Genomic DNA, 14,134 nt, shown 5'->3' with positions numbered 1-14,134 from the left:
TGGCATCCACCTGAGAGTTCTTAAAGAACGCAAATATGAAATTGCCAAACTTATAACAAAAGTATGAATTGTCCTTATGATCAGCTACCCTATCTGAGGACTAGAAAGTGGCCAATTATTAAACACCAATGATTGAAACACCAGTTATCAAAAAGGGATCCAGAAGATTACAGGCCAGTTAGCTTAACATCTGTTCTGAGAAAACTAGTAGAAAGCTTTGTTAAAGATAGAATTACCAAGCACATAGACAAATGAGCCTTGCTGAAGCAGAACCAGTATGGTATCTGCAAGGGTAATTACTGTCTCATTAACCTATTTGAGTTCTTTGAGAGTGTCAGCAAGTATATACAGCAGATGGAGGATTCAGTTGCCACTATATACTTAAGACTTTCAAAAGGCTTTTGACAAAGTACTTTACCACATGCTTTTGAGTAAACTTAGCAGTCATGGAATAACAGGAGAGGTCCTTGTAGATTAGAAACTGGCTAGGAAACAGAAAGCAGAAAGTAGAAATAAATACACAGTTCTCCCAATGGAAGGAAGTAGAAAGTTGAGTCCTCCAAGGATCGGTATTGGGACCTGTGCTTTTTAACCTGTTCAGAAATGCTCTAGAGTTAGGGATGAGCAGTGAGGTGGCCACATTTGTTGATGATACCAAATTGTTCAGGTAAGACAAAAAGAACTCCAAAGGATCTCTCCAAACTGGTTAGTTATTCCCTCCTGGTATTGTGTTACCTGCATGTTTGATAAGCATTCCCTTTATACCTCATCCAATACTTAGTTAAAATGTACTGTTGATGGTATTCCCATGGTCTACCAAACTAGTAACTCTATCAAAAAAGAAGGTAAGTTTGGTCTGGCATGACATATTCATGATGAAGTATGCTGGCTCCTAGGAATTAATGCATTCTTTTCGAGATTCTCACAAACTGAGGACTTAATCCATTACTGAATTTCACATGGTATTGGCATTAGGCTGACTGTTCTGTAGTTTCCCAGATCTGCTTTGACCCAAATCTGATTAAGCCACACAATCAACAGATCAAACTGTGTGTGTACTTATGAAGTGGTCTGAAGGCTGCTTTTTATTTATTTTTTGGCCATTTTTAACATTTTAAGCTCCTCAGAGCAGTTCTGTGGCTGTGTGGTAAAATATCTCTGAAAAGATTTTTCCTTTAAAAATCTGCCCACAAAAGGGATTAAATGGAGCTTTTTTTACAAAAAAAAAACCCCTGAACACAGCATGAGGCATCACTGCTCTTCAGAGAGGTTCCTGGACAGCAATGCTGGCGAGTTCTCCCATTTCCCCCTCTCATTGAAGAAATAGTTTGTGATTCAGGATTTCACTTTTCAGAATCATGTGTCCTTTTTGAACCCTTTTCTCCTTCAGAATGTCTAGCCATGGGATTGAACCCTGTTTCTCCTCTGATCTCTTTAAAATTGGCTTTCCTAAAATCTAGGGTACACATCAAACTATGCTCTTTTCCCATCCCTTGCTATCAAAAGGTCCAAGGTGCCCCTTTAAGAACAAAAACATTCCAGTCTTCAGCAGTGAAATGAGTCAGAGTGATGCACCGGCTGGAGGATTGGGTTTGCATTTGACTGGGGAAAACCCTGGTTCAGATTCCTGTTCTGCACAGAAGCTCAGCTGTTAGCCTGGATGAAGTCACTATTTCTCACTCTAATCTACAATCTACAAGTAGCTTGTGAAGCCAAAATGCATTTCTGAGCTCTTTGCAGGGAGAGCAAGATACCAATTCAGCTAACAAGGAATTCACATTATATGCCACTGAACAAGTAAACTGAGCAAGCATGCTCTATCGTGCCCAAAGCGAAGCCCAGGAGAGATCCTTTTCTCCCTCTTATTCTTTCTTTATTCAACATAAGGAAACCAGCTGGAATGGGAATTGAATAGGCAGAGATGAAGCTGTCTGCATGTGTCCTCCACTGCATCTGAGGGCAGCAGGCTAGCTTAGGGGGGAGAGGGCAAGCCATGCATGGGGCACACAGCTCTATCCTCCAACACCTTGCCAGCTTTCCCTGCCCCTCCCCAAACATCTGCCTCACTGCCCTGTTCAAGAACACATGAAAGAGCTTTAAAATATGCATTTACCACCTATAGGATATAATATGTGTTGGAAGTGGGGCAAGAGCAACTCCCGTTTTGTTCTTTTGTTTATGCTCCAGAAGGAAGATAGAGCTAGGGTCCTCCAGATGGATTACCTTTTACCTGTGATGCTCTGACTGTCTTCCTTCTGTTGCTAGACTGTTACGTCTTTAGGGAAGCTTACCTGCCCCTCCTCCTTCCTCCTTTTCCATTCCTTTGTCCTCTGACTGTCCGGGAGAGAGGAGACATCCCTTTGTCTCTGCTCTCTCCTAGCATGGGGCTAACTCCCGCACCTAGGCATTACGCCTCCAACTTAACTAGGTTTGCTTTTCTATCTACTATGTATTTCTATAATAAAGTAGCTTTTCTTATTTTACTTAGTCTCCAGTCTCAGTGATGCTGATGCAGGGTAAAAGCTTGCTTTCTTAGGCAAACGCACGCACACGCTGGCACACTCACATTTCAACATCTGCTGTTACTCTGCTGCTGTTGTGTTGCTTTAAACGAAATTAAGCACACAAATTACACACAGCGCAACAATATGTACCTTATGGGTAAAATAAACGGGCTTCAGGGTGCATAACTCTGCACAGGCCTGTAATTATCAAAGGATATGAAGTGTTATAATGGAGTCAGGAGAGCAGCTTCGCATGTGCCATGCAATGAAATTACATGAACAAGGCTGTTCATGAAATGTCACTGTATGTGGTTATTGCAACACAGGCACATAGGACTGTGGTCAATGCCTTTCATGTTAGTGTCTGTCAAATTCTAGAATGCTAACATGTAAACAGTGTTAACACTAATACATTAGTGTTAACACACGTCACATATTGTAAAAGATCTTTCTGCACTTGGCAAAACTCCTACCAATTATTTATTAAATGTATATCCCGCTCTTCCTCCCAGTAGGAGCCCTGGGGGGCAATCTAATCTCCAGCTGCTAAGGAGATGAGACTATACAAGCCAGTAAGAAAAGGGAAGCCAAGTTTGTAGAACATTAAATACACAAGTTGATAGTTCCGCATGAAAAGTCTGGCACTATAAAAACAGCAGGAGATGTTGGGAATTAGTAGATCATCTTATCTTTACCCTCAAGGGAAGCCACTGGGCTGAGCTTTCTGCTGTACTGTAACTAAACACTTTGCTCTGGGCTGGCTGCTCTTAGGGTAGCTGCTAACAGTAAGGCACTAGGAAAACATGCATTCGCCACCATTTCCTGCTCTTTTCTGCTACAACCTCTCTCTCTCTCTTTCTGCTACTCAGCACACTCCCTCCTTCACGAAGTTCGAATGGGGTAATATGGTTCTCAGTTGTCCCCTCCCCATTTTATCCTCATAATAACCCTGGGAGGGCAGTTAGGCTGACCAGCCCATGGTCACTACTGAGCTTCACGGCTGTGAGGATTTGAACATGGGCTTCCTCACCCTTAGTTTGATACTCTGCCCCACATCAAACTTTGTCCATTTAAAACAAAATGCACCATCTTTGCCACTTAACGTAATGAAGCTTCTGGCAACTTACATTAGAGTTGTGATAACAGACTATGACATGGTTGGAGGCTGTGCTTCTGTCTTCCTCCTCAGCTCTGTTGGTAGATTTTCCTCAGCTTTGAACTGCGCTGAGGGTGCTCTGCTTCAATGGTTCCACTCCTACCTCCTGGACTGCTTCCAGAGAGTAGTTAAGGGAGGCTACTGTTCAATACCTTGGGAGTTGTCTTGTGATGTGCTACATGGTTCTGTCTTGTCCCCCATACTATTTATCTATATGAAGCTGCTGGTAGCTGTCATCAGGAGATTTGGAGCGAGGTATCGCCAATATGCAGATAACATCCAGCTCTGTAACTCTGTTCCATCTAAATCGGGAGAGGCGGTTGAGGTGTTAGAATGGTGCTTAGGAGTGGTGATGGGCTAGATGTGGGCCAGTACACTGAAGCAAAACCCTGAGAAGTGTCCCAAATACTTGAGTCCAGGAAGTGGGGAGATGGCCTGCTCTGGATGGGGTTGCACTCCCCTGGAAGGAGCAGGTCTGTAGCTTAGGGGTGCTACTGGAGACAATCGTGTCACTGAAGGGCCAGGTAGCCTCCGTGACTAGGAGTGCCCTTTTCTAGCTCTGGCTGGTTTGTCAGCTATGGGCCCTTTAAGGCAAAGATGACTTGGCTGTTGTGCTCCTTGCTCTGGTAACTTCCAGATTAGATTGTTGCAACACACTCTATGTGGGCTGCCCTTGAAGATGACTCAGAAACTTCAAAATGTAGCAGCCAGACTACTGGCTGGGGTTCCATTTAGATCCCATATAATTCCTGGTTGCCAGTTCATTTCTGGACATGATTTAAGGTGCTCATGCTAGTGTTCAAAACCCTAAACAACTTAGGTCCCAAATATCTGAGAGACCATCTCCACTCCCGGTTTTAAGATCAGCAAAGGGGGCCCTCTTTGTAGTTCCACCACCCTCAAAATTTGGGTGGTGGTGGTGGTGTGGGAGAGGGCATTGTCTGTGACAGCCTGTACATTGTGGGATTCCCTCTCCCCAGAGGTACATCTGTCATCTTCTCTGTACAGCTTTCATCATATGCTGAATATGCATCACTTTATCCTGGCCTTTGACACTTGACATATATTAGGACCCACTCTAGATGAGATTGTAATTTGTTCTAAACTGTTTTTAATGTTTTATTTTAAGTTGTTGTGAATGTAACACACTCTGAGAACTTGTGGTGAAGGTAGGGTAGTGATGATGATGATGACAATGACAACGACAACGACAAGCCAATGATCATCCTGGCCAATTATCGGAGATGCTGGGAGTTGTAATCCGAAACATCTGGGCACCTCCAGGTTGACTACCCCTTTTCTAATGCAATGGATTAGTAATCAGTTATTAACATATAAAACAATTTTCCCCTGTAAAGATTCAGTTGATTTTTAGGATCATTGGAGAAGGTCCCCGCTGATCAGATTGCCACTAGATGGAAATGTGGAAGCAGGCCTTTTCCACAGTGACACAAGCCTGTGGAACATCCTCTCCCATGCAGCCTGGGAGGTGTCAACTGTGGCATGCTTTAGATGCTTATTAAAAAGTTAATTATTTGTTCAGGCATTTCTTGTTTAATTGTTAGATTGCACTGCACATATATGCATATTGTGGTCTATGAAATTATTAAATAAATAGGTTCAGAGGGGAACAGGAATATCAATAGTAGCCTCTTAAGCTGCAATCCTTATGCACTTACTTGGAAGTAAGTTACACTGAGCTTGGTAGACTTACTTTTCAGTAGATGCATTGTTGGATACTGGAAGTGATCCTGTCAGCCCTATAAGGTTGGAACTCATATTGAAATTGCCTTAACAATATAAGCAGTAGTGGTGACCCAAGCAATTTAGCATCCTCACTCTGTTGGTAATGGCCAAGGGACATGACCCAGGGTGGTGCTCAAGCAGGGTGTCAGCACTTTCATCAGGAAGTCAGAAGGATACTCCTTTAAAAGGGGTAGTTGCACTTTGGCCAGTTATGGCTTCTAGCCTCTGATACATACGCCTCTGCAATACAATACAAAACTCCTTCTGCCATAATATGCAAGTTGCTGCTCAACTTTTTTTGGCAGGGAGAGCAAAAAAACAGGGTTCTGCTTAAAATCAAACAGAAATGAACAATTTTGGATTGTATTTTTGCTAATGGTTACACCCCTACTTTTTTTTTTTTAAAGCATGAAAGTTATTTATCTTGGGCATTTGTAGTTATGAAGACTAAAATTAAAACCTCGGTGCTTTAGCTTCCACCTGAGCAGGCCCAGTAAATGTGAAAAGTTAAAGGAAAGATAAAATGTGCAGTTACTTTCCACTAAGACGACTATCCTCTTCTTTGACTGGCAGCACCTTTCTAGACTTTCAGTCTTTAGCAGCCCTATTATGTGTTCTAATTTGGATTGCCAGGCTCAGGGCCTGAGAATGATTCTGTATCTTTAGGAGAAGAGAAAGTCAGCCAAGTGCAGGTGTTCTTGCAACCCTGTAATGGGAAAAACCACAAGGTGAAATGCTCCCTTCCCCCTGCACTACCTTTAAAGATACAGAAGACCTCTTGGTTGCCAGGACAGAATCATTCTCAGGCCCTGAGCCTGGCAACCCTAGTTCTAATGAACAAGGTTCCAGGGCATGATCTGAAGACACATGGTGAAACAACCTTCCTGAAACTAAGCAGGCTTAGGTCTGGTCAGTGCTGGGGTGGGAGACTGAGCATCAGTGGCTATTAGTCATGATGACTATATTGCCTCCAAGACCAAGGGGGTCCAATATGCCATTGAATGCTAGTTGCTCTTGCCTTTAAACCCTGCTTTGCCCTTCCAGGAGGCATCTAGCTAGCCACTGTGGGAGGTAAGGATGATGGACTAGATGGACCTTTTTGTTTGATCCAGAAGAGCTGCTCTCATGTTGTTGTTTCTGTATTTAACTACATTATTTATATCTCATTCTTTATCATACAAGATGATCCCAGAGAGGGTTACAATTGGTTACAATTGCCAATAAAGTACATAACCGACAATAAAACACATGTAACATAACAGCAAGCTGAAAAGTCATTGTTTTGGTTTTCGAGTTCTAGAAGTTATAAAATAGTAGCAAGATAAGAAAACTGCCTGGCAGCAGACCTAAAGACCATAAATCACCCACAGGCCTGAGTAAATAAAATAAGTTTTTAATTGGCACCAAAAATTAGAGGAGTGGGCACCAGTTGAATTAGTGAGGAGAGGCCATTTCAAAGCATGTACTGTGAGGCTTATGAGATTTGCCAATAAGCCCTATGAATGCCATTTTGAATTCCATCAAAAAGAAAGGCAGGACATTTAACAAAATTGATATGCCGCTTGAATGTAAAAAACTTCTAAGTGGTTTACAAGAAACATTAAAATAATCAATAAAACAGTTAAAAACAAGTAATTAAAACATATTTAAAACAATTAAAACAGCTACTAATTAAAAAGATTTAAACAGATCAACATCTATGTGTCTGGAAAGGGTTACCTTAACAGAAAAGTTTTAAGCAGGTGCCAAAAAGAATACAGGAAAGGCGCCTGCCTGATGTCAATAGGCAGGGAGTTCCAAAGAGTAGGTGCTGCCATGCTAAAATAAGTATCTCTTACAAGTTCAAGGTTCTGGTTTTGGTGTATAAAGTCGTACGCAGCTTGGGACCAGGATACCTAAAAGATCATCTGACCCCTTATATACCTAGTCAGTCACTGAGCTCTGCAGGTGAGGGCCTCCTGCAAACGCCATTCCGTATAACTTAGGAGGTCCATTCCCCATAACATAGGAAGCTGACTTTCAGCGTAGTGGCACCTACCCTGTGGAATTCCCTCCCCTTAAATATTAGACAGGCGCCATCTCTGTAGTCTTTTTTTGGTGCCTACTGAAGACCTTCCTCTTTCAACAAGCCTTTTAAGCAGAGACCTTATTGCAGTCTGTGCCTGTGTTAGAACTGCTTTTTAACTTCTTTTTTTAAAAAGATGTTTTTAATATGGTTTTAAAGATGTTTTATTTTAACGTGTTTTAAGATGTTTTAGAGTGCTTTTTGTTTGCCGCCCTAGGCTCTTTCTGGGAGGAAGGGCAGGATATAAATCAATAACTAACGTACAGACTAAGTATGATGAGGCACCTGTAAGAGTGCCTGCTCTGCAGAGCGAAGTGCTCAAGGGGGCAAATGGAGTAAGGGGGTCTTATATATAATACATCATTAGAGATGCTGGGGATTAAACCTGGGACCTTCTGAAAGCATATGCTCTACCACTGATCTACAGCCGCTGCCATAAAGTCATTCTCTTTCCCATTTACTGTGCAGACTGCTTACTGTGGAAGGTTTTTTTAGTGCCATAATCTTAGTTAGTTTCCACTATGCAGCCTGCTACCAGAAAAGATTGGCAGGCTTACAAGTGCTTGAGAAATGGGCTTTCCCATTCAAGTGGCTCAGAGTAACTTGGGCCATTGTTTGAAGCTATCATCCTGCACCACCTAGCCAAACTCAAAGCAGATAACTGTTTCTAGACCAGAGGAGATATAAAGATTCTCACAGCAGAAAGAGGAAAGAGAAGCATGTGTCAAAGGAGACATCAGCACACCGTTAACAATGAGGGGGTACATAGCCCCTGTAGCAGTCTGCCATGGGCCATCCAGAGGTTGACAAGTTCCTCAAATGTTTCACTACCCCTGTATTTTGTAAACTACTTAGAATCCTATTTTGTATACTTGTAGACAACTTCAGGTCCGCTTCGCACCTTCATTGACATATTTTCAGTGTCAGCTAAAAAATTTTTTCCCAGGCATGTGATTGACTAGGATGATGTTGTCTGTCTTGGTGTGCTGCCAAAGCTTTTTGTGGCTGCATGGGGCCAGGGGTTGTTTTATCATAAAATGCATTAATTTGGATTTTAATAATGCTGTAAGTTGCTTGGAGACCTTTGGGTAATAAGCAACTAATAAATCAAATAAATAATGATAATGATAGTGCAGTACACAAATCAATTATTTTGTTGAGTCAGATTTTGGGATCCCCTTATTCTACAATCTCACTGTATAATAAAACAGGACAGCTGTTTTGGAATAGCTCCTTCTGGGAGGAAAGGTGGGATATAAATTTAATAAACAAATAGCACAAGTGACTTACAACGCCAAAGAGTGAACACTGTGGACGTACTACACCCCTTTGGATTTTATCCAATGTTAGTTCTACTCAGAGGAGACCCACTGAAATTAATGGACATAGCAAACTTAGGTTCATTCATTTTATTGGATCTACTCTGAGTAGAACTTAGTTGATACAACCCTTTATTTTGAAACCCCAAGCTGAACATGTACATAGCTTCACATCTGCCCATAGCCCAAAATTTTAATGTAGAACTATGACTACACTGTTTAAGAAGGATACTGTGATCAACAGTGTCAAAAGCCACTGAGAGATTAAGGAGAACGAGCAGGGTTGCACTCCCCTTATCTGCTTCCTGACAAATGTAATCAAACAGGGAACCAGGACAGTTTCAGTGGCACAACTGGGGTTGTAGCCAGACTGGAATGGATCAGTAATCAGTTTTCTCCATGCATGTGTGAAGCTAGACTGCCCTTCCCTTCTCAAGCACCTTGCCCCAAAAGAGGATATTCACCATTGGGAGATAATTGTTTAACACTTTTGGGCCTAGGAAGGGATGCACCATTGCCTCCTTCAAGGAAGATGGTACTTCCCCTCCTCCAGTGAAGCACTGATCACTCCCTGGACCCTACAAATGTTTTGTAGTGCAAAACGTTTGTAGGGTACCACACTCGCTACCCTGTATTAGAAGCAGAGCTTGGAAAAGTTACTTTTTTGAACTACAACTCCCATCAGCCCCAGTTAGCGCCAGCTGGCTGGGGCTGATGGGTGTTGTAGTTCAAAAAAGTAACTTTTCCAAGCTCTGATTAGAAGACTACCTTGAAATGACAACCTGCATATTAACTGCAGTGATTATGGTAATACATCAGAACTGGCAATGCTCAACTCCACCGTCTATCGATTCTTGATTAATGAAAGTATGGGATATGTAAGACTAGCCAACCATATTATGGTAATAGTAGGGGGACAGACAGTTAGCAAGTTCATTGAACGATCAAGTCTGTTTGTCTTTTTTAGAATAACAACACACAGGATTCAAGAGATTTGTACTCTTTCCTTGGGAATACATTACAATACACATTTGGCAATACAAATTTAATATAAATATTCAAGCTAGTGTGTGTATGTATGTGTGTGCGCACATGTGAATGTGCATATATAATCTTATTGGCATTTTATTTATTATGTTTAAATATGTTTGCACTTTTATTGATTGAATGATTGATTGCACTTGTATACCGCCCCATAGCCGAAGCTCTCTGGGCGGTTTACAGCAACCAAAAACATTAAAACAAATACAGAATTTGAAACACATATTTTAAAAACAATTTAAAACACAATTTAGAAATATTAAATAACAGAAATTGTGTATCAATTGCTTATTAATACTTGCTTGCATATTAATATCTCAAACTTAAGCCAGTATTATATTTAGATATTTGTAAATTAATAATATTTTGCAAAATTAATAATATAAAACAAATTCTCAAAAAATAAAGTTTTCCTCAGGCCCAGATGAAGTGCGGCACAGGTGATTTCTTTCCTGACGAAAGAGTTAACCTTTCTCTCCCCATCTGTGATCTCCCAAAGTACCTCTGCCTCAGTCCAATTAGGCTTGAAAGAAGCCCACTATTATAGTCAATATAAGGCTTCTTTCAAACCTAATTGTACTATAGGGGAGCATTTTGGGTGGTGGTGCGTGTCACAGCTGGGGATAGAAAGTTTACTCTCCCCCTCCAGCAGTGATACCCCAAGTTACCCCTTCCCCATTGCAATTAGGCTTGGAGAAAAGCCTATAGACCCCAAATTGCAGTGAGGGAGGAGTGTTTTTGGCAGGAGGGGTCACAGTTGGGGAGGAGACCTTGCAAATGCCCTCAAGACTGCAAGTATCCTTGAAAGAAGCCTTTTATTGGCTACAAAATAAGGCTTCTTTCAAGCCTAATTGCAATGGGGGGGAGGGGATGTTGTGGGCATGAGAAAGAGTTTGGTGGGTGCATCTGTGCCGGCAGATGCCATGTTGGTGTCCTCAGCATTAAGTATTTGCAGGAAGAAACCCTGGAGTAAGTGTGGAATTACTACAGTTGAGATTGCATGCATCTTTTAAATGGCAGCATTTCTCCACATACATTGTACTATATGGCATTACCCATCTGTTAAGGCCTTTAAAAGACAAAACCCTTTGCTGTGATTATCCTACTTAGGCCAGAGGTGGAGGCACCTTAGCATTCTGGATTGCTGAAGATAAACTTTGTGCATTACACCAGATCAATTTCATTAATGACACAGTAAGATTATGGGAGCCATTATCGTGCATCACTAGAAAGCCATTCAATTTTTACTGAAACAGGCAAAAGCTAGCTGACTCCAAATCAGATTCCGCTTGTCCATTTACACCAAGAAATAGTTAAATGTAATAAATAGCTTCCTTAACAGGTCTCTCTCCCCTCCCCACAATGCCCTATACTCCCCCCCTCTGTGTGTGTGTGTGTGTGTGTGTGTTTACCCCCCCCATCCAATAAGTATCAGTGAGTAGGGAGATACATCTTTTGTATAGGCATACAAACATTAGGAGAAAAAGTAAGATGGTTTAGTTAGAAATATACCTGTCTATTGTATTTATATATCACTTTTCTGCCAAACTATTTATAATTCCCTGGACAGTGTGTGCGCGCACATGTAGAGAAAGATGGAAAAGCTGACACCAAGTTTTGAATATACATTAGAGCCAAACTTGTACATTGGTGATAAAATAACAGCAGTAACAGTGCAATTCTAAACTGGAATCTCTGTACTACAGTGATAGCCCAGCCTTTAGAAAACACAAAGTCTAGGAACAGAATATCCAAAATGCAATACAAGATAGTGCTGGAAGATGAGACCCCCAGGTCAGATGGCACTCAGCAAGCTACTGGGGAAGAACAATGGCAAGTACGAGTAGCGCTGTGACTAATGACACAGCTGGGTCAAAGCCAAAAGGAAGCCCAGAGGCTGATGCACACAGAGGCGAAAGGAGAGTCCCGATTGTACGAGGTCACTGATTCATAAGTCGTAATTGACTTGAAGGCATATAACAACAACAGTAACAGTGCAATCCTAGGCATATCTATTCAGATGTAAGCTCTACTGAGTTAAATGCAATGTAGTGTGTACAGGACTGCAGCGTAAGAATTTTATTCTTTCTTCATCAAGAGCCATACAGGGACAATGTGACATGGCCAAGTTAAAAGGTTCCTTCAGCTTTTGGAATGTTTAATCCAACTTCTTGCTATAAATCTCTTGCCAGGCCCAGCCTCCAAGAGGTTTTCTGTATCTTTAAAAGTTGTGCAGGGGGAAGGGAGAATTCCACCTTGTGGTTTTTCCCATTACAGTGTTGCAAGAACACCTGCACTTGGCTGACTTTCTCTCCTCTTAAAGATACAGGATCAGTCTCAGGCCCTGAACCTGGCAACCCTACATTATATATGGAAATCATTCAGCCAATATTTTTACAGTACAGTCCCTCATACTCTTTAACTAGTGTCTCAAGATATGTCAGTCTTTACATGGGTTTTTCAAATGACTGAGGTAATTTCACAGTGTGCCTTGTCCTCCATTGTCTCCCTTCATCCCATTACAGTTTGTCCTCACACACTTTTAAAAGTTTAGATGTTAGCAAACTTGGGGGTAGGGTAGCTCTGCAATTTTACATAGTGCTTTGGAGGGATTTTTTTAAAAAGTGTGTAGTAGAATGGAAAATATTACTTATCTCTCAGAGCAGAGCTGCAACCTAGATATTTTCCCTTTACCTTTAAATCTCCTGCTGAATAAGATGATGAGGTAGTCACAGCCCAGCCTCATGTCTCCCCCACCTGTTATAATAAGCAGAACTCCAAGTACCCCACACAGCAGATGAAGAGGGAGAGAGAGAGAGAAACAAGCTGGACAAGCCACAGCTGTCTCAATTCCTAACCGAGTAACACATTTAAAAAGATACAGGGTGTTCCTTCAAGCTGCAGCCAGGTAACTTCACTCTAAGATTACCTCAGAACAACAGTCACACAACCATGAGGTGATGAAAAGAATCAGCAATGCTGAAGAAAGCATTCCTTGACAAACAGTTCCTTTCATTGATGACGGAAATATTCTCTCTTCATATCTTGCAAAGATAATTCCTCTTAGGAAGCAGTATTTTAGAATATATTGCTATGCATGGCAATTATTGTCACAGATGTCCAAAGAGGTGGTCATCAGTCAACCTCCCTCTCCTCACACATTAGGGTCCAGTTGCCAACTATCTAGCAGTTCAACTGGTCTGTCCTGTGCTTGTGCGTTTGACAGAAATTTAATGTATATAAAAAAACCAGGTAAAGTTTTTTCCTGCAGTGAAGGAACCATTATGAGCCACTATTTGGTACGGGTTAAACAACCACAGGGTCCTATTCAAAATCTGGCAACCTTAATCCTACCCAGCTGTCCCAAGACTCAGCAGAATTACCTTTAAGGCAGTAGCCTTTGGGTTGTTATTTTTAAAGACACCAATGGAGTTAGGCTTCTCTCTAACGTAGTATCTCCCCACCCGGATGTAGAGCATGATTATGATTTGGAGTATGATTTTCACAAGTCATTTGCCCTTTTTTACCCCCCAAAAATTGAACAGCCCCCGTGAAAGGCCTGTGCCACCTTAATCAAACAGCTCTGAATAATCTCAGGCATATAATTGTGGTGGTGGTGGTGGTGGTGGTGGTGGGAGGAGATGGAGAATTAGAGAGGAGTTTAACTCTCCTCCTGGTGCTTTGAGAACTATTCCTCCTGATCAAGTGGTCCATGAACTAACATCACTTCCATGCTTGAGTGCAGGGGTGGGCAAACGTTTTCAGGGTGGGGTCAGAGGCAAAAGTGGGTAGGGCAATGAATGTAAATCAGTTGGAGGTGGTATGCTTCTGAATGTCAGTTGCTGGTAACGGCATCACTAGTCTTTGCTTCTGTACTTACAGGGGTGGAAAAAGGTGGATGTCATTCAATATAACAAGCGGTTGGAGGAAGGTGCCCAGAATGACAAAACAAAAAGATAAAAAGTCACAACCGCTTCTTCTGTACTTACAAACAGATCATAATCACTACATCACATGCACTAGAAAGATGTGAAGGGACAGAAATCTTAGGTAGACAGTGTATTAAGAGGTAATGAACATGCATTAAGCTATCTTAATTTAAAGTATAGACTCAGAAATCCATTTAAGACTCATAGATTCCTCTCAGCCAGAGTGCAGCTGTAGGCTACCTTGGTTGTTTAAGGCATTCCTCAACTAGCAGTAGTAAGATCATTTTCATACTTTGCTTGCTTGCTACAGTGTTTCTACTTATAGCACAATGCAGGTATGGATGGCGCTGGATGAACAGTGGTGGGGGGGGCGA

Source organism: Rhineura floridana, chromosome 2 (assembly GCF_030035675.1).
Source record: "Rhineura floridana isolate rRhiFlo1 chromosome 2, rRhiFlo1.hap2, whole genome shotgun sequence".
Lineage (NCBI taxonomy): Eukaryota > Metazoa > Chordata > Lepidosauria > Squamata > Rhineuridae > Rhineura > Rhineura floridana.
The sequence above is the reverse complement of the archived record's forward strand: the minus strand, read 5'-3'. Positions refer to the sequence as shown.